This window comes from Perca fluviatilis, chromosome 17 (assembly GCF_010015445.1).
Source record: "Perca fluviatilis chromosome 17, GENO_Pfluv_1.0, whole genome shotgun sequence".
Classification (NCBI taxonomy): Eukaryota; Metazoa; Chordata; class Actinopteri; order Perciformes; family Percidae; genus Perca; species Perca fluviatilis.
This window is the reverse complement of record NC_053128.1, coordinates 12,356,309-12,377,872: the sequence shown is the minus strand read 5'-3', so window position 1 is coordinate 12,377,872 and position 21,564 is coordinate 12,356,309. Positions and strand designations below refer to the sequence as shown.

Sequence of the window (21,564 nt, the reverse complement as noted above, 5' to 3'; positions counted from 1 at the left end):
ATGCTTCATTCGTGAGAATTAACATAGAACCAATGCTTTACAAATGATGAACAAAGCATTTAGCACTAGTTAGTAACTGGTTTATGATGGGAAAATTATTTCATTTCCAAATGGTTGTTTCATTATTTGTAAGTATAAATCATGTACTTACAAACATATTTTTCAAGATAGGCTTATTATATGACCAAACCATTTATAACTATGTGAATAAATGCTTTACTGATGATGAATTCTGTAAGAACAATTAAATATAATGATGAAAAACCATTAACTAATAGGCTTATTTACTATGAACAAACCATTTATAATTGTGTGAACAAATACTTTACTAATGATGAACTATGTATGAACAATTAATAAGTAATCATGAACAAACCATTAACTAATCGTTAACTAATGCTTAATAAATGATGATGTGTAGTTATTCTTTAAAGTGTTACCAAATATAAAATAAAAAAACTCCCGTCCACACATGCACTGTTATGAAAAATCTCATGAAGACGCAAAAACACAATTGAAGCGCAGTCAAGAGCATGCCAAGGCAACAGGTGGCGATATAACCCCAGTCGCGCAAAGAAGAAGAAGACGTCCAATCAGAAACCTGATAAAAAGCTGTTACTGAAAGATCGCTACCCACAGAAGTTGGACCGTCTACTCCAAGGCCGGCGACGCTGGCTCATTTGTGATGCCTCACAAAAGGAGATAACAGTGCACACTCTGATGGTACAACCCGAAAACTTGTAGCTGTACGTTTGTGTGAATCACTATAGGATTGTCTGCAATATATGGATCATCCAGAATTGCTGTATCATGACATTATCGGTATCATGAGCCATGTATTGTGTGTCATATCGTGTGGTACCCTGTGATTCCAAACTGTGTAACGATACACACAAACCACGTTTCTAAAAGTCTTCAACCTGTCCAGAGTTTTCCAAAAGCTTGGGTTACAGTGACCTAAATTGACGTTTGTGTGTGGATGAAAGGCCACATAAAAAAAAAAAGCTTTTAAAGTTTTTAAAAATAATAGTTTGAGTCATCGCTGGTCTAACACATACTGAGATAAACTGGCTGGATCCAGTCAGAAATTGAATAAACTTCAGACAGTAACAAAACCCAAGTCTCTCAACAATCCGTCATCCAACCTTCTGGTTTGCTATTGTTAATGCCGTCCTGAGAGGAATACCAGCTATAAGGGGGAACACCACTGGATTCCATGTTTGACATGTTATTCCTATGCAGAGAGAAAGTTTAGTCTGTATTAGAGAACATTTACAAGTGTGTCAGACTACCAAACTGATGTAGAGGTTCACAGGGAAACGTGATGATTTTCCTCTGGCTTTGGACCTGAGAAATATGTAATCATATGAAGCTGATTTGGATGTTAAAGTTCAGACAAATATGCTAATGTTTCATAACCCCGAAATATTCTGTGCAGTTCATCAGCATTGCATCTCACGGTAAAAAGGTTGGCTCTGTGGTTTCTAGCTCTGGATGAATTTTTCATTTTCATAAAAAAGTCAGTTATTACAGCTATGCATAAATTATCATACTGAATAATGATTTCAGTGTACACATCTGGGCCATGATCATGATTTTTAAAGATGTTCAACTATTTTTAGGGCATAAAATAAATCAACCAAATTGCAGAGGTAAGCTGTGCAGCGCTTCTCAAACCAGACTTTGATGTGAAGGAGTTATGAGTAAGGGAGGAGGTAACATCTGAAAGTGATAGAAAGTCTCTTCACTGAATGCTAGCGGACTGTCTGTAGACTCTGCTTTAGAGTCAAACTGCCTATATTTACTTTAGGCCTATACCTCAGATTAGTTAGTTAACAATTAGAAGGTTAGAAGCATCCGGTGACAAATTCTCATTGTTCATCCATGTGTTTGTATTAACTTTCATATCAAGAGACTTCACACTTTATATCCACCCGATGTCAACCTTTCCCTGCCTGCAAAGTTGCTAAGAAAACTGGCTACCATCCACTGAGTTCATATCTTAAACATTCTTCACATGGCGAATTTGAGTGACTGAAATGTCCAGGATGTGATACAGTCCTGAGTCAGGGCTACCTGTTTGTCGGTCAGTGTCAGAGCTACTGCCTCTGATTGGTTTAGCAAGTCTGATTTACTTTGCCGAGATGATGTACGAGCTACGTTCCGGTGCAAACAGGGTATAAAAATTTACATCCCGAATGTAAGCTGAGATACACCTTTAGCGGGGAAAGTTGGTTGTTACAATAGAAACAACAGAAATAAATACAGATAAGTAGGCTATAGAAAGTAATAAAAAAATACCAGGTACAAAAACTAAAATATAGAATAAAAATAAAAACTATACAAGAGTAGTAGGAGACCAATGACATGATAAAGCGAGAGTGGTGCGATTAATAGCAGCAGAGTCAACAGGTTTACGTAAACCGTGTCAACTATAGAGTAGTCTGTATTCTCGACGTTCCACTTCCGGGATTGCTCCGGTGCCGCTGGAAATTTCGCGGATGTCCGTTTCCTTCTGCTTTCTTTGCGTTGGAATTTTAAACTCCGGTGGATTTCTGAGGACTATGGTTAACTGCTCCTCAGATCTCTGCAGGGTAAATCCAGACAGCTAGCTAGACTGTCCAATCTGAGTTTTCTGTTGCACAACTATTTTGCAGCGGCTTGTAGTTTGGCGCCGCCCATGACGATTGTGATTGGTTTAAAGAAATGCCAATAAACCAGAGCACGTTTTTCTCCCAGCGCGGAATGATGTGTGTAGACTAGCCAGAACCTCTTCCGCCCCGCAGCGTGTGGATGGTCTGTCAAAGCGAGACTAACTATAGAGCAACTATGGGTCCAGACTTTGGACTTAAACGTGGCTGGGGCATCCTTTATTTTCTGCCATCCCATTGAAAACCTCTTCGTCTTCGTCTGGTTAACTTAGGTTCAAGTTTCCCCAATTCACGTGTCGAACGCCACCTCGAGAAGCCATGAAGTAGCGACGCTGGGAGCAGGGAAATCTATTCAGAGCGCCTTGTTTTATTAATTAAAATAGCGATATTTGGCGCGTGCATATCAATTATCGTATCACACGAAGGACAACAATGTACTGCCGTATTGATATTTTGTCCCTACCCTAGTACTGCTATGGTTAGGTACTGGAACTCAAGTGTTTACTGTATTATTATAAGAGCATATAGTGCAGGAGTTAATGTCACGTAAGTATAGCGCAGCAAATGAGAGCTTGATCCACAAATTCTCACTTGGCACTGGCATGGATATTCAATGTATGACAAGTGAAACTGAGAAGACTTATAACTTTCCATACTTCTTCCATCTCTCCTCTTTTTTTTTTTTAATTAGAATCTGCCTTCACCGATCCTAATTTGCATGTATGTTCCACACATCATTCTATTCCGTTGGCTTTCTTTCTCCTCTCAGCCTCCGCCTGGTTTCCCTGTTCTCCATCAACACCTTCACACTGGCGCTTTCCTCCTTTTTCTTCCTTCTCTTCCTTTTCTCCTCTCACCGTTTCATGTGAAATCCTTGCACCTCACCCCCTCTCAATTATTCTCCAATTTATTTTCCTTTCCTCTCCTCCTTACATTGCCCCTTTCCATAGTTGCTCCTCTCTTCCTCACCTCTCCCTTTTTCCGCCCTTCTCCCCCACTTTTCCCTTTCCGTCTCCTCTCTCCCTCCCCCTCCTCCTTCAGCTCATCTTCTATCACCTCTCCTTTCCTCAGCTTTCCTCTCCTGTCTCCTCCTCTTCACCTCACCCCCACCCCCACCCTCTCTCCTCTGTGCCAATTTTCCACACAAAGTGCCCATTGTTTCCATACTCCCACCCCAGAAAGCAGAGAAACAGGACTTCTACAACCCAGAATGCACACACACAAACCCTCACTCACACAGACATAGGCCTTCATTCTCTAACTTTCTCTTCTCGACATCATGGGCGAGTGCACACAAACCACACACCCTCACACTCGCACATAGTCTCAAACAGTTGCTGCCGAGCAGCAGAGCTCAGTACAAGGGCTGGATTGAGAGTTGGTGTTGAGTCATGTGTGACTGCCGCCGTGACGGGCTGATTCACGGCTCGTCAGTGAATGATACCCCACCAACCACTTGAGCGCTTCCATCTCAGCACACAAAGACCCAAACTGACACATGTTCAGTCATTAAATGTGATGGCTAATAATAGAATAAAATATAATGTGATTAGTCTTATAAACTCCACCCTATTAGGTCTGACTGGAATATAATACATTTGAATAGAACATTATTAGCAACATGAATAAGACCATAATTGACCAGAATAGAATTAAAGAAAACATACCAGAATATGAAATAGCCCTTTGGCACGAATCGACATGAATAGAATAGATTAGAACAGACAGTGCTGTGCCTGAACGCGTTCATTGAACGATAGTTCATGAGCTCGTTCATATTTTGGGCGAACGTGAACTGAACGTACTGTATTACTGCCTGATGAACGTTACTGTGAACTCGTTCATTCTGGTGTCTGTGAACGGCACGCTCGCTCAGTTTAACTTCATTCAACAGGGTGCCAGATTTCTATAGAGCCTTCTAGGCGAAAACCCGGCTAAAACAGGCCTTAATTTGTAGCGGAAAAAACACCCAATCTGGCAACACCAGCGACCAGTGTCGCACCGCCGCATGCGTCATCAAAACAAAAAGCAGCGTGGAGGCTTCGTATGATCATTTAAACGAGTTTTATGACAAGGTCGGTGAGGATGGGAAAAATCTTACCGCCTTTCAAAAAGAAAATCCGCACCTCAGTCACATCCACAGCAAACCTGAAACGGCACATTGAACTGAGGCACCCGGCTAGCCTTTCATTTTTTTTAAAATAACAGCTCGCAGCAACATATGGAAAAAAAGAACTATGAACTAGTTCATTTTTGGAACTGTGAACTTAGTATGAACTGTGAACTGAAGTAGTTCATTTTAAAATTTGTGAACTGAACTTTCAAGTAGTTCATGTAGAAAGTGAACTTTCCCCAACACTGAGAATAGAAGTAGGGGAATCTATCTGTTGTAGAAAAGACACAAAACATAATCGAACGGGCACTTCCAAGGATGACACTAAGGAAACCACACTACAGGAGACTGAAGAAGCAGCATTTCGTCACACCACCAACAGAAGCTTCTTCTGGAGCATTTAGTCAGGGATGTGCTCTGACAAAAATGATGTTTCATTCCGCAGGGAGAAGGAGTCAACATGCTAAATTACACACAGCTCCGTAGAGACAGGCTAGAGTGGCTTTCGCAGTGGCTTCTGGTTTTCCAAAGCCACTAAAAACAATGTTTGATTTCTTAATAACAGCCAATCATGAATAACATCTAAAAGCCTTTTTTAATTTGGCTATAAATTCTTCCACGGATCATAGCTCGGGAAAGCCTAGTGACAACCAAAATCCAACTCGTGGGTTATTATCTGCTGAGCACTGTACTTGTATAACACACTCTTTCATTTTGTAAATGTCCATCTAATAAGCTTCTTTGCTTCAAGGTCTTTCTGCTGTGATCTTTTCCACATGTTATGCAAAGCAGGTTTTTAAGCTAAACGGCAAGAACAGGAAAAAAATATATATAAGCATGAAATTAATCCTTTTAAAGCCCTCAGAAATGCAGTTTAGAGCAGCATGATCGCACAAATATATGCACACCACTTTCACACCCAAACTAACACACAGTACACACTGTAATTCCACTCGGATCCAACATAGGGAAACACTTGACGTCCCTCTGATGCAGAAAGATACAGTATGTGACTTTAATGCACTTACAGATTTGTTGGTTTCATTATTAAACAATGAACGCGTCCAGATCAACAGCCTTAAACCGTTATGTGTCAGGTTGCTGTGCAGTTTATTGTTGGGTGTGTTCAGTCATCCCCTAATGAAATCACAGTATTGGAGACAGATTTCACAGATTACATCACCGTCGCTCGGATGCAATATGGGATTGCGTCATTGCGGTCTGCAGAGACTTCAGGGGTTCGACTCAAAAGCGTTCGTCAAATTCATCACTAAAAGGAATGCTCCGGGGCTGTCGCTTGTCAAAATCCCCTAATGCTGCACCATGAAATGAAAACACACGCTTGCACGCATTTTGAATGCACTGAACGTCGATTTGAAAGGGTTGAGTACAGTATGCATTACAATGAAAACATATTTCATGCAAATACACTTTGAAACAACACAACTGAAAAATTGTGAAATACAGTGCAGTCTGTAAGTATTTGGAAAGCGACATGATTTGATTCTTTTGGTTCTGTTTCGGCACATTACATTTGCTGACTTTTAGCTTTAAGTTTAAATCCCCAAATTTCCAATTTTAGAACAATGCAGCAGGTCCAGTATTTTTCAAACACACAGTCAAGACAACCAAAGAGTTTCTACGGCCAAGCAGTGGAATGTTGTTGACCGGCCAAGCCAGTTACCTGACCTCAGTCCAGCTGTACATGTTTCACTTTCTCAAGACCAGACTCCCTTTTTTTTTTTTTGTACTTAGGACAACAGTATTCCAAGTGCTTCACAAAATAATAAAAGAAAAAGAGGGAATAAAAAGAGAAATACGGTGGCTTCTGGAAGTATTCATAACCCCTTCACCTTTAGCAATTATAGATGGATTGACAAAGCACGCACAATAACCCAGAATGACAAAGCGAAAACATTTGGCAGCATTAGCTAGGTGAGACTCTACAAGCTTTGTGCATTCGAGCAGTTTCTCCCATTCTTGCTCGGCAAATCCTTTCATTTCTCTCCACAAATGCTGTATGGTGTTCAGGTCCGGGCCATTCAGTGACATTCAGAGAGTTTATCCTGAAGCCACTCCAGCATTGGCATCGCTGTATGCTTCAGGTTTTTTGTCGTGCTGAAAGGTGAACAGGCTGGAGGTTGTGTGCACTCCGGAGCAGGTTTACTTCAAGGACCACGGAGTATTTGGCTGCATTTTGTCTCACCAGATGGAGAAAAATCTTATTCAATGTTAGAGATTCATTTATTGATTTTTGAAAACATTTGGAGGAACATCGAAACTCATGTTTTTGGCATTTTCGTTATGGGTTTTTCCAAAAAAAAGGAAATGTAATAAAGTCCAAATTAAATCTGCAGCAACAATTAAGTGTGATAAAAGTGAATTCTTTCCTAAGCCAATATAAAAAAACAGAAAAAAAACAGCACTAAATAGTCAAATTGCATGTGTCCATATTTACTTAAGGTTTGACAGAAGCAGCACTACCAAAGACTGTGTGCTTGTGCTCATGTATTATGCCTTTTAAGGTGTTCCTATTTAGAGGTGGAAATATGGGAGGACGGGATAGAAATGTATCCACTGCGATGTTGTTGACTGCCCGCTGCGCCAGAGGAAAGTGCGTCCGAATTTGAACTAATCTGGGAAAACAAGGTGACTTCATCAACAGTCTTCAGTAATAATCAAGACAAGAAAAAGGGTTTCTCAGTAAATAATATCGCGTCAAATCTGAAGATGCGCATAAGGCCACTTTACAATAGCTTCACGTTCATCACCGCAGCAACACAAGACAGAAGACCAGCAATGCAACAGGCTGTTACTTTTATCTTTCTCTGGAATGCGTACTTGTCCCTACTTCTAATGGCTGTCAGCGGGTCCAGTTTGATTCATGAGTGAAGCAGCCAATCCAATACTTTTTAAGACCAGCTAATAAAGGCGTTTTAAAATTTTAAGAATAACCAAGAATCTTTCAACTTGACTTTTCAACAGTCTCTTTAAATAAATCACGGATCTTTTTGTGGACCTGACAACATTCAGGCTATTTAACTAAGTATTCACTCAGATGCAGCCTTCCTCTTGTAGGAAAAAAGCACCCCTTTTTTCAGTTCTAAAAGGGTCTTCTCTTCAACAAATATTCCAACTTCCGCCAGCCGAGAATACTCATTTGCACTCTACTCCTTTCTTGACTGCGAAAACTGATTTTATTCTCTATAATCAGTTGAACTGCGGCAGGGCGTCGCTTCTTGCGTCTGTATTTCTTTAGTAGCATACTACACTGGTCACCTGATGCGAATAACATAAACACAGTCGACTGAAAGTGGAGAGTCAGCAATGTAATCTCATCGTCACTGTTTACTTCACAGCACTCCGAAGTGCTGCACAGAGCCAACGCAACAGAGCATCACTGTCCAGTGCAAACCTCAGATGAGTCAGCAAGTTTAACTGAACCTGATTCTTAAGATACAGCTGGGTTTAAAAATGATTTCCTCATTCGTGCAGCTTTTGGTTCCTCTTTCGGCGTTTGCCATGACTAACTTGAGACATCCTGTACATGATTTTAACCAATGAGGGTTAATGAGGGTTACACACCCACACCCACACACACACACAATTAAAACATGAGGAATAAAGAGTGGTAAGGTTGGGAAATGCATGTGATTCATTTCTGAACACCCCTGTACAGTAAGGGCCACCGCATGTTTCGCTCGCATGCTGATGCCTCGGCGATTTCCTCTGAAATTGTGTCATGGCAGCGTGTGCTGTGGAAATGTTAAGCACCGCGGCACGCCAAGATCGTGCTGTGACCATCAGCTGATTAGAACTGACCAATATCAACACCCCAACACTCTGACCAATGACCTTATGTCTAACTTGTATGGGAATACAATCATGATATGTATACTTCTCAGTGACAGTTTAGATTTAGAGGTCCACTACAGCACATACAGTATTTGGTAACAGTATCATTGTTCCATCTCCGGGAATGCAAACGCATGCATGTCAAGATACTATTAGCGTTGCTTACATTACACAGTGAACACACTTTGTAGTACATGTAACTGGGTAGAGTGCAATAGCAGCTCCAGCAACAATGACCGCACAGTCAGCAGTATATGTACCCATTCATATTTGCAGGCGGTGAGCATGAGTCTGCAGAGGAAATGGTGCTCAACAGGTATGCCGAGACCTTAAAAACTGACTTGTGTATGGCTCCGAACCTGCGGGCAAGTAGGCATGTGCCTGCCTGCTTTTCTCTCTTCCGTTTTATTTCTTTCTCATCATCTTTTTATTTCCTCAGCCCAGTCTCCGTTTCCCTGACTCGTCTGGATATGATCAAGCCACTGCAGGGCTGTGAGACGTGGTTCCTGCAGGACATTCAAAGATAACATGACTTTTCACTCATTTTTCTGCGCTCAACTCCACTAGCCAACTTGCTAACCAGCTTCTAGCTGTTCTTCTAGGTTGTACAACAGCTCTTCTGTACATTCTCTAAGAATAATTATTGAAATGAGGAACACGAGAGGGTTATTTTTATGGAAATGTTAAATCTTCACCAGATGTCTCTGATTTTACAGAAATACATGAAATGACCATGACCTCTTAACACCACATTATGTGGTGGTGGCGGCAGATAAGGTGTTAAAATGACGTGCCCGAACAGTGGAAAAAAATGCCAATAGAAAGTCAAATAGGATCTGTTCCGTGGTCAAACACAGACCTGTCTCAAAGAGGTCGGAGTGGATGGATGGGACTTTCACCTTAGGGGCCCTTGCTCGTGTCCTGTGTGATCATTAACTTTTTTTTTTTTTGTACTTATGTAGGCGAGTTAAAATAAAGGTATGCCTTTATTGCCATTTCTAAGCATACAGTGAAGCAAAATCTGTCCTCTGCATTTAACCCATACTCTCGTTAAAACACAACTCCAGCTGTTTTTGCCCTGGGCGCTGACAGGAGCACTAACCTGACATACCTGTTTTTGGTGGTGGGAGGAAACTGGAACACCCCGAACAAAAACCTACGCCACCCACCCACATGCATGCTCCACACAGTAAGGCCCAGACCGGGGATCGAGCGCAGTACTCAGCAGTTCCAACCACTAAAGTCCGTACTAAAGTCAGATCACATAGCCTACTGAACTTACGTACATGTACGTGACGTACTTATTTTAACCCAAACAATGTTCTTTTCCTAAACTTAACCAAGTAGGTTTGTTGCCTAAAACCTACATTGTTTCCATGGCACCAGAATGTCATTTTAACTAATTACGCGCCACTGCTATTTAATGCGTTGGGGCTCTTTTGAAATATTTCTGTGAGATCAGGCTGGATGTAGCATGTGACAGGGGATGCAAAAAAGTTAGAGAACCACTGGAACACATGATAAACAATTACCATGATGGCTCCCCCACATGTTATCATCCATACATCATCCATCGTCATACAGTAACCACATTATAAGAGAACAATGTCAAAAATGTCTACTATCTTAGTGTCACACACACACAATGACAGCTGTGTCCTCAAACTGACAAGGAAAGCTTCCTGTCAAAACCACTATTTAGTTTTTTGACATTGTTAAAAATGGCTGAAGAGTTTGATAAGGACCTTTGCGTCAACATTTATATCTCCTTGTGCAGAAGCAGCAAGTGTCTGACAGCCAGAAGAGTCTCCAGTACTTCCTCATTAATATACCACGGCCAGCAATGAAATCATACAACAGGAGGTCTTCAACAGTTAGGGCCCATTCACACCAGCAAAAGGGGACGTTGCGATTTCCCACAGTTTTGTGCGGCGTTGCTAAAAAAGGCCCATTTGTGTGACGTCCTGTTGTGTTCTTTAACCTCCCAATGTTGAACAAGTAGACTTTATATTTCATAATTACTGTTTTCCGTCAGATCGTTAATAGATCTCGACATTTTTTTTCCGCCCCCCCCGCGGCACCCACCGCTGCAGCCTAAACGCACTACCCTCATTCAAAATGAATGGGCAGACCTGCGTTTTCGCCCGCACCATCTGACGGCCGACGCAGGCAGCGTGAACGCAGGCTCAAGCAGACTGGGATAAACCGGTCGGCAAAGTAAAACGAATGGGTGAGGATTTTGACACAGCTTCTCTTTTTGCCAAGTGGCCGTGACATAAGCGTGATAATAATCATAAGGTGTCCTGATAGATAAATAACAGACTCGTTGGTGAAAATGACCATCTTGTGCTTTGACTTTCTTCGCCCCCCACCTTATTTTTGTCAATCAATGCAATGCTGTATTATCAAAACCAAGTGGCACTTTGTAAAAAAGGCCTATTTCCGCCCACAGGCCTATTTCCAGCCACAGAGACATATTTTGTTTGATGTCTCAGCACAATATACAATAACTTTTTAATTGATTCTAATGGGTTGAAAGCATTGGAGCACAAATGCACTGCCTGGTTTTGGTAGGAGTGTTCCTAACACCTTGAATTAAAGGTGATGGAGGTAGGATTGTGAAGATCCAGGACTTAGCCAAAAAATGTGAACATTGACAACTTCTCAGTCCCTCCCCCCCTTTCCGCTAAAGCCCAAAATGGTCTCCTAAGCCCCTCCCCCCACAAGGGAGAATGAATGCGTGTGCATGAGCAGTGATTGACACGCAGTTAGACCCCCTCCCTCCCTGGCCCTGATTGGTGCATCTGAACAGGGAGCGGTGGAATTTTGCAAATCGCACTACAGGCTGTAGGTGGTGCCAGATTCTTTTTTTTAATTACCTGCTTCATGCATACTGGAACATAGATGTCTTACAGTAGATGTAAATGTCTTACATCTACTGCAAGACATTTTATAAGTCTTATATACTGCATCTTTAAAAGAAGTCCAGTTCTAAGCGAAACTTCATCTTTTCCTCTTTTGTTCAATCTAAGGTGTGCAAGTGTGGACCTTCCGAACCCAATGATCACAAACGAAAATGAGGACAGCCTCACATTAGTGGCCGATGACCACCCAGAGGAACATTAGAGATGACTTTTGCCGTCCGTTATTACTGATTTTGTCTGCAGCCGATGGATCGGTAACTGTGTGTTTTCTGCAACAAGTCCCATGTCACTGCAAACCCAAATCATGATCAGGGCCAGAGCTGCAGGGGGAAACTACGTTGTGGTGCGACATGCCTTTAAGATGTGATCTCCCGCTTGTTCGTGTTGAGCCTGCTGAAGAAGTAGTGGTCTGACCACGGATTGACGCACGAGCTACAAGGGGAACCTGAAGAAGAAACATTTGCATCTTTGTTACACAATTCCCACAAAAATGCTGGCTGCAGATCTAATAGATTAGAAGGCAACGGTTGTACGGAGAAGCTCCAAAACAACACAAATACCTGCATGTGTAGAAATGTAAAGAACACCTAAGAGATAATCTTCTTCAAATCTTTGCAACTTGATTAATACTATTGTCATCACTATTGTCGTCATTACTATATGTTTTATGTATTTAGTTATTTGTGTGTTAATTTTTAACTGGAATTACTATTCTTTCTTTATTTCCTTTGTTATGCGATGCAGGCTTACTCCTTTTGTTAAAGATGGTTTGGGTTAGGGGTGCAATGGATCGCCAAACTCACGGTTAGGATCGGTTGACAATGACGTGGTCTTCTGTTACACTTTTGTGCACTGATATTGCTTCTTTTATTGAAAATGTTGATATAGAAATTGAAAAAAAATATGTTTGTAGCTATTTGTTGTATCATTACTATTTCTGTAGCTGTTAAGAGCTCTGAATCATTTCACTGCTCGCATAGCCTTGGGGGGGGACTAATTTCTGCCACAGTGTGACCCTGTTACCTGCATGAATGTGGATACAATCTGGACGTTGGGAGCAAGAATGGGTGGAATGCAGGTCCTTAGACGAGGGGGAGGAGGAACCATGCCTTCAGTAATCACAACACAGATGTTTCAAGGACCCTTTCTTTTTGACGGATGTCAGAGCTCATGCAGGGGAACATAAAACAGCCATCTTCAGGGGAGACGATAAGTCTTTGCAGAGGGAGGTTTGTTTAGTTTGAGCAAGGAGGAGGTCAGATGTCAGAAGGTATCGGCTTATCCTCTTTGAGCTTTTCAGCTTCTCTCAAGTTGTGGAATAACTTTGGGATGAGTATGTTTTTATAATCCTGTCAAAATCTATCAACCTGAACTTTAAGGACTAATAGCCTGCACTTCTTCCCTGTGTTGCTGAGGAAACCACTGAGCTCCTGAGAACTATCTTGTCCCCCATGTTTTAGAGTGCGGCTGCGTCATTTCCAGGGAAACAACGCGATTACCTACTGAAAAGGTCTTACATAAACATTTGGATGGCCGATAAATTAAAAATCAGTTGTGAATTGTTTTGGAAACTTAAGACTTAAACTAAAACATAAAATATAGTTCATTACATCTAACAGGAGCTCAACCTTTCTTACTTTAAATAATTATGTCTTGCAGATTGCTCTGTACAGTCACGAGTTGGCAAAAACATTTTTATCTGAAAACTGTTTTTTCTGTTGAAATCTCATCCTGTCATCTGTAATCTCTTATCTCCTCATGTCATAAACCTCTGCAGTAGCTGTGCTCATGGTGAAATGATGATGTGCTTATGCAATATGCAATATGCATTTTATTACATCCATTACAATATGGGTTAAAAAGGGAATGTGTTTTAGTTTTTTGCTCAGAAAAGAAGCTAATTTTGCAGTAGGTAAAACTTATATAACTAACTTTCTGTCATATTTGCTGAAACTGATCCTATGTTCCAGTAGAACTACATTAAGCAGGTAATTTAAAAGAAAAACTCTGGCTCCTCTGGCACCATCTACAGCCTGTAGTGTGATTTGCAAAAATTCCATCGCTCCTTGTTCAGATGCACCAATCAGGGCCAGGTTGGGGGTGTCTAACTGCGTGTCAATCACTGCTCAGGCACACACATTCATTCTCCCTCATGGGGGAGGGGGTGCTTTGGAGACCATTTGGGCTTTATCAGAAAGAGGGGGAGGGACTGAGAAGTTGTCGATGTTAAAATTCTTTGGCTAAATCCTGGAACTTCACAATCCTACCTACAGCACCTTTAAATGCCATCCATCTAATCAGTCTTCAATCCCTCAAGACTGTTTGCTTTCGTTCTTAAAAATTTGCAGTTTCACATTAGCATTTGAGTGTTTTCAACAAAAGGGTAAGAGTGACTTAATCATGATCTATTAAAGCAACCAAACTGGCCATAAACCATAGGTCAGCACACCAAGTTGGCTGCAGCCCTATTTCTGAGGAATTCCTTAATATGTACTGTAATAATGATTCTTCATGTTAAAAGTGGAAAGGTTAAAGGTCATATTTTCAGCGTAAGCCTGAAAACGCTGAAGACCCTATTGCTCTATCCTTCTGTAACTGTTGGATGTGTCTGAGCCTAGTTTAAAGTCAATATGGGATGAAACATTTAAACCAGGAAAGTATTGCAAAGCATTAAGTCAACAGTCAACACATGAGTCATTGTGATACATTATTCTGAGAATGTGGATTCCATAATTAAAAGAGCTTGAAAGCCATTGACCTAATCTATCGACAGAAGTGTAAATGGTTCTCACACTCCACTATACCATCAAAGCCCCCCTGGGGTTTGTGGCAGTGGGTGGGAGGTAAACAGTGTCCTTGCCATCTCGTGTGAATATTCAAACACATACACACACACACACACACAAAACACACACACACACCCACCCCATTTGAGCCTCAGTATTAATTGGGTAACATCAAAAGGGCAAGGATAGCACGCAGGGAGCATATGGCTTTTTTTAGTTTTTTGAAGTAGACCTTTACGATCAGTTAAAAAAACGGATAAATTAGAAACTTCATTTTTTTAGATGCATGTGGAAATGTTAAAAAAGAAAAGTCGTGGGATCACCAAAAATGTGAAATAATGACCATCCACAGCAAATTTCACAGTGATCCGACAATTTTCTTTCGTTAACAGAGATGATAAATTGTCTTAAAGGCGTCAGTAAAGGGTAGTTCATGTTATGACCAAAATGGACAGAGATCTTCTTTTTATTCTCGCTATCCTTTGTCAATTTTCCTGTTTTTCCTCACAATTTAGAGCGACGAACCCCTTGTTCACTGCAGTCTTTGACTATGCTAACGCTACAAAGCGTATGGGAGCCTTAACTAAACTTTACTTCTGTGCCCCCTGTGGGCCCCATCTGCAATCTTCTGGGGAGCATTTAAGTGCTTTAAGTCAATTCTTATCTCTCCTTTAAAGAGGCCTTTTGATGGCGTAAGAGGGAAAGATCAAGGAGTCACTAAAAACATTCAAATGTACACACACATTTCATAGCAAAAAGGCCATTAGTTTTGTTCTAACAGACTAAATTGTTGGCCACGTGAAAATTCTGACCTGACCTGCTTCAAATGAAATGTCAAGTGACTCCAGCGAGATTAGAAAATTCTTCTCTGGGAACGCAAGCACCAACTTTCACAGCAGCCTGCAGTTATTGAAATATTGTGCTTTGAGCCAAAGCATTGGACAGAATTAGGGACGCACCGAATCCAGGATTCGGCCGAATATTGGGCTTTTTGACAGGGTTCGGTTTCTGCCGAACCTTAGAATTTTTTTCCACCGAACCCTACGCTTGCACTACGCGCGCTACGCTGGTCGACGTAATGACACCGCCGTTGATTACGGGAAGGTGTTTACGTAGGTGGACCGTTCAACGCAGTAGGCTGTGAGAAAGAGCAGCAAAAGTGTTGTTTGGCAGTACTTTCAGTCGAAAGAAGGCCATTCAAGTCAAGCTACATGTTCAATTTGCAATGCCGATTTTTCTCATGGTGGCAAGGACCCTTACAAATGAAAAATACACTGCTGTGGTTAAGTGGTTAAGATGTTGTTGTTCACTAAGAGTCACAAGTGTAAGCTTTAGTGGCCTTCCACTTCCTGAACACACAGTTTCTTATAACCCTTGTGTTGTTTTCCTGTCAACCTTTTTGACACCTTTTTTTCACAGTTTGTTTTTGCTTTTTCCAACGTTTTAAATTGTAAAATTTTTCTTCTACACATTTTCAGCACTTATTTCTACGTCCCATATTTTCTGATATAAAACAAAAATTGAAAACAGCTCATTGTGACCCGAAGTCAACACAAGGGTTAAGCTGAGGTCCAGTTGGCTGTACGATTCACACTACACAATTTGCTGTCTTGTTTTCACACAACCGGACCCACCATCGACGGGGGGCTCACACGCTACTAGATCTTTCACCAGGAAGCATCCTTGAGTCTAAGTCTCCAAACTACTTTCTTTTTTTTTTTTCTCATAAAAACATGCGAGAAGTGACACGGAACATGATGAAATACCATATGCGGGGCAGGGTTTTTGGATGTCCACCAGGAACAAGCGCTCCAAGTTGTCTGTGGCTGATTTGCAGCGATAAAACAAAGAAGTAAAAGAAAAATCAGACAAAGCACTTTTAAGAGGGTGTTGTCAATGGCACACATAATAACACTAAATAAAACAATAAAACAGCGATGAAAAGAAGAAAAATAAAAATCTGAGCACTTTTAGGGAGTGTTGTTGACGGCACACATGTTCACAAAATATTCCATTTCCACACGTCTTTACTATTTGCAGCCTACTATTTCTCCGCGTACAACAACAACAACAACAACTTTGGTCCGTGTTGCAAATGCAACGCATACAGTAAAGTACAGGCCACCCTTGGCTGAAGCTCCCCGACAGAGGCCCTGACAGCTCCAGATATTTAGCCTGCTAGATATCTGCCCTGAGTTCCAATACCCATACTACCATTCTATTTAGTATCCCACATACGGATTTAGTATGTCCTGGCTTTTCATTGGTTGTGTTTCTTGATTGCTTTTTTGATTGGTCTGTTTGAAAGCTTATAAGAAGGTCTCTTCCTGTTTTGGAAATTGATTGACTCCCTGACGAAGGCTTGTATGCCGAAACGCGTCGGAGCACTTTAAGATTAATGATGACTTAGCCATAAATAAAGGCTTTGTATTTTTCTAGAGAGAGTGCCTTGGACTTTCCTTTTTGGTTTCTACATTATGATTATCCCATCCAAAGAGCACCTCTAGCTAATTTTTTGAGTCCTGGAAGCGCTCCGCTACAGACATTTGATGTCCTAATACATAGACAGTTAAAGAAAAGAAATGGACAAAGCGACGCCGTAGACTTCCACGGCGAGCAGTGAAGTCAATTAGAAGCACTTTTCCGGTGATTTTCCGGCTGAGCGTTACCGCGCAGCCTCAAACTGAGCTTGAAGATGTAGATGTGACGTGAGCAGCCTGTCTGAAAGTTGTAAGTCTTCTGGTAGCTGTGCCAAGAGAAACCTCAATCATTCCCAATCTTGCAGAGACAGAGAGCGTGAGTAGGAGTTTTTTCATGAGCGTAGGAGAAGGAGCAACTTTTGGTAAGTATTCTGATTAATGCCTGCGAACCTCTCCTGACTATACAGTAATTTATCTATTGTGCGAAAGAAAGTTGCGTGGTTATGACACAATCGTTAGCCTATTTTTAGAAAAGCAGCTGCTACGGGGGCCATAACATGAGATACAAGGTAATGGAGCCTTTTAAACATTGTCGTATTTCCTTAGAAATAAACAATTTGACAAATAGAGTCTTTGAACGCTTCAGATGTAAAGTTATTTGCTGTCAAAATGACGCCAAAATGAATGGCAGTCAATGGGATGCTAGCAGAAGGTGATGGCTTGTTAGCCTATGAACCTCCCTATAGGAGGTACGCTTTTCGGATGCTCGCTTACCCCCTTGGTCTCAATACATAGAAGGCTATTTCAAATGCAGTATGCCAAAAATACCAGGATGTCCTGCTGCATCTGGTCACATTTTGCAGTATGCTAGCCAGCATGCTATTCTGACCCAGAATCCTTTGAGCAGCATAAATGAACTAGAGCATCAAAGTTCAAGGCGCAATGTTATGAAGAAGTAGTATATCTCAATTGTATGCATACTGCATGCAACACATAACTTTGTAAGGGCAGCTGCAGTACATACTAAAGCCGCGTACATATGACCTGCAGCAAAACCGCGAGGTCTTCTGGAATCGGTTGCGCCTTGAACGGTCAGTGGCAACAAGGTCAAAGTTTAAATAATAATTAGCACTTTGAGCGCAGAGCATGGCCGCAATTCCGAGCGGTGCGCAACACCAAGGGTAGCTCTGCGCCTATAGTTGGGCAACACCACTCCCCCCCCAGTAGGAAAACAATGGAACGTCCGCGGATCATGTGTAGGTGGCTTAAAAGTGAAAAGAATGCAATTTGGAATTTAGCTCAAGAATGTGTCTTACAGACACCAGCGAGCCTCATCTCAGGTTTTTGAGAAGTTCACACATCGCACTCAAGCGGAGCGCCTAAGGGGACATGACAGGACTTATTTTTTTCTTGTGCGCATGAGAAACTTTCTGGTGCGCACAAGATACTTTCTGATGCGCACGCAAAAGTATCTTGCGCTCACAAGAAACCAATCTAAGGCTAGCAAAATGATGCTAACAAAGTACTGCTATCGTTATGTGGCTAAAGTTAATATTTCACATTCACAGCATGAAATCTTTTGCCTTATCATCTTTAAGTTTGTTGAAGACACATATCAAGACATCTCATTGCGTTTTCAGAAAGATAAATACCTCCTCCTCGGCAGCCATTCTGACTGCTGCTAAGGCCCTGTTTACACGACAACGCTCGCGGGTGAAAACGCCAAAATATTTTATCAGATGTGCCTTTTCGTTTAGACTGCGACGGCATTTCTTTCCCGTCTAAAAGTCCGCTCCGATCTGCTCCCGGAAATTTGGTCCACGTGTCTGTATATTTTGACCGGCAGGACTCCCAGTCCACGCTCTGTTGTGCCTTTGTGGTTTTGTAATCTAAGGTCGTTTGGCGCAGTAACTCCACCTCCTCGTCTGTCCAGACAAAATTGTCAGCTTTTGTTGTTCGCTTCGCCATGTTTTGGTTTCACGCTACTAGGGAGAGAAGTAGAAGGAAGGTTCTACGCAGGCATGCGGACTTGGTGGTGTCGTGTGGCAGTACTTCACACTACCACCTAGCCGCCTGGCGTGCATACTACATCGAATTTCACACACTTTTGCGTCACCATATGCACGCAGATTCCCCCCCCAAAACGCAGAATAAAAAAGGGAGAACGCAACGCCACTTTTGCGTTTTCTCTTCAGATCGTTTCCATCTAAACATAGCCTCAGATTCTAGCGTGAACCAGAAAGTATCCTGTGTACACCAGAAGAAAATTAAAAACTCCCATGTCCCTTTAGGAGCTGCGTACGAGCCAATGCCCGATCGGTCTACGATATGGGGTCTACGTCAGGGAGCTCTAAAGACTGTCGGCAAGCAGAAGATCAGCACCAAAGCCAAAGTGGGCACAGCTTCAATTTATTATGACCAATGCAGCAACGCATGTGGTAATCACACATTTCTTTGCATGCTACACTTGACTGATAATCATCTTCATAAGCACCTTTTCATGTGAATGAAAAATCACAACTATTCGCATGAGTGATCATGACCGTACTTATTCAAGAACCACAGGATGCACCTGGCCACAGCCGGAACTATATATACAAGGGATGATGTTTCTTTTGACTTTTTACATAATACCTTTGGAAACACAACATATGATGTTATTTTTTATATTTCTGTCACAGCAAGACAACGCGTAACTATCACAGCCACGCACATTCTTTATCTCCATCCGCGTTACAGGTGAGAATCATACACCATAGAATTTCATTAACCTGTTTTGGTGGCGCGTCACATCGTTTTAGCCTTTATCTCATCTTGAACAGAGTTCAGCGGGAAGCGAGGTTTAGTTCATGAGATTGTTGTTGTATTTCAAGGCCTGAGTCCAGGGCACAGCAGGGTGTATCGGCTCCAGCCGGTAGTAGACAGCATCAAGGCGTGTATTTTGGGAGGATGCCAACACCACAAGAAATGTTTGAGTATCAATCTGCTGCTGGCCTCTTTTTTTTTTTTCCTTTTGTGGGGGAAAAAATTTTTTTTTTTTGGGGGGAAAAAAGGTGGGGGTTTTGGGGGGATTTTTTTTTTTTTTTTAGGGAAATGGGGGTTACATTTGGCAGAGAGGAAGAGGATTCAATGAAGAAAACGAAAAGAAAAATTCCAAAAACACATTCTCTGACTGCAGATCAGCGTGGAAAAATCAAGACAGATGTCAAACTTTCACTCCCAGACCCAACGCCCGCTTGTTTTGTTTTTTTTGGGGTTGTTTTTTTTTCCTCTCTCTTTTCCGCTCACTCACTCCACAAATATTGTTCCAATCCCAGAGTTTGATAAAGAGTCCAGCTCTGGCGAAACAAGTCCCTTCGTTCCTGCAGCGTCCCCCCGTCCTCGAGCCCTATAGTGCGCACAGCCGAACGTCTCCTAACGAAATAACGGTGTGCGCAGCATCTGCTAATGCCATCAAAGCCTTTATCTCAACCCAACGCGTCTTCTAGCCGCGTCTACGTGGCAGGTATACTTTGATTATGTAAAGATGCCCACATACGTGCGTGCGTAAAGTCAGCCATAGAAGAAAAAGGAAAAATGTACCACCCGCTCCACCGTTTGGAGCAAATGTGATTGAATTTATAAGGATGAATGCATTAAGCAGGATAAAAAGAAGAAATACTTACTGTGTCTTTCTTTCCAAAGAGCGCTGTAGGCTGTTTAGCTTTACTCCCTGACTGGTTCCTGGATGCCCCAAGTCAAGTTTGATTCTGGGTGCTTGAAATGCCTCCAACAGACAACTCCTAGAGACTCTGCGCAACTCTTGTGTCAAAGTCGCAGCGGTGTAATGAACGACTCCAAATCCAAAATGCGGCCAGGTAACCCTTTCATTTTATGTCCGTGCAGAGAATACCTCCTACGTTGTTTTGGTTCAACCACCGGTGTGTCCCTGTTTTTCAAGTTGTTGTATTCGTTCCCAGATGAAGTCGCCCTGGTGTGTGATGCTCCGTGCTGCGTCTCCGTGCCTCTCTGCGCTGGCTCGGCGGCTCCGCCAAGCTCTCTCTCTCTCTCTCGCTCTCTCTCTCTCTCTCTCTCTCTCTCTCTCTCTCGCTCTCTCTCACCGACTGCCACACACACACTCTGCAGGAGAGGACCTTTGTCTGCACATGACGTCGCGCACACACACGCCTCACGCACACACACAGACACACACTGCAAAGAATTCATTCAAATGAAGGGTGGCAATGATCTTTTTTTTTTTTTGCACGTAGAAACATTTTTGTCTAACGGTGTTCCAGCTTTTCACTGCGAATAATAAAATAAAAAAAACAGACTTTTCTTGACACTGGTGCATTTTTTTTATCTCTTAACAAAGGACTTAATTTGCAACTTAATTAGTAACAAGTGCATTTAATTCACTCATTCACAACTTTCCCCACTTAGCCTATACCTCACAGCGTAAACGCAACTGCTCAAACATACATTTATTGTAGTGTTTCGCAGTTGAGAGCTGTTCTTTTTCCCCTCTGCTGCCTAATTGGAAACACATTTTTTTTTTCAGTAACTTGTTAAGAGAGAGACAGGAAGGCAGAGAGGGGTGGAGTGAAGCAGGGAGAAAAAGAGAGCGCGATACTGACACTGAGGGACTCAAAGACATATTGTATTCCTTACCAATTAACCTTCCTCATAATATAGCCTATTGGAAATAGTTCCCCCCTGTCTGCCAGTGCTGGTGGCCAAGTGAAGTTTAAACCTTTTCTTTCAAAGTTCTCAGGTTATGAGAAATAACTTCAAAAAACATATATATAAATTTGGTAGGGACAGTTATATGTCTGC

At 41.9% G+C, this 21,564-nt stretch overlaps 1 protein-coding gene across 1 annotated transcript in view; it reads right to left on the bottom strand.

The window, feature by feature from the left end:
• Positions 1 to 20,805, bottom strand: part of lpar1 (lysophosphatidic acid receptor 1) — a 52,955-nt gene extending 32,150 nt beyond the window's left edge. The window contains exon 1 of the mRNA XM_039780118.1: positions 20,415 to 20,805. The gene's annotated coding sequence lies outside the window, so the exon portion shown is untranslated. The remainder of the gene's footprint in view (positions 1 to 20,414) is intronic.
• Positions 20,806 to 21,564: the final 759 nt, after the last annotated feature.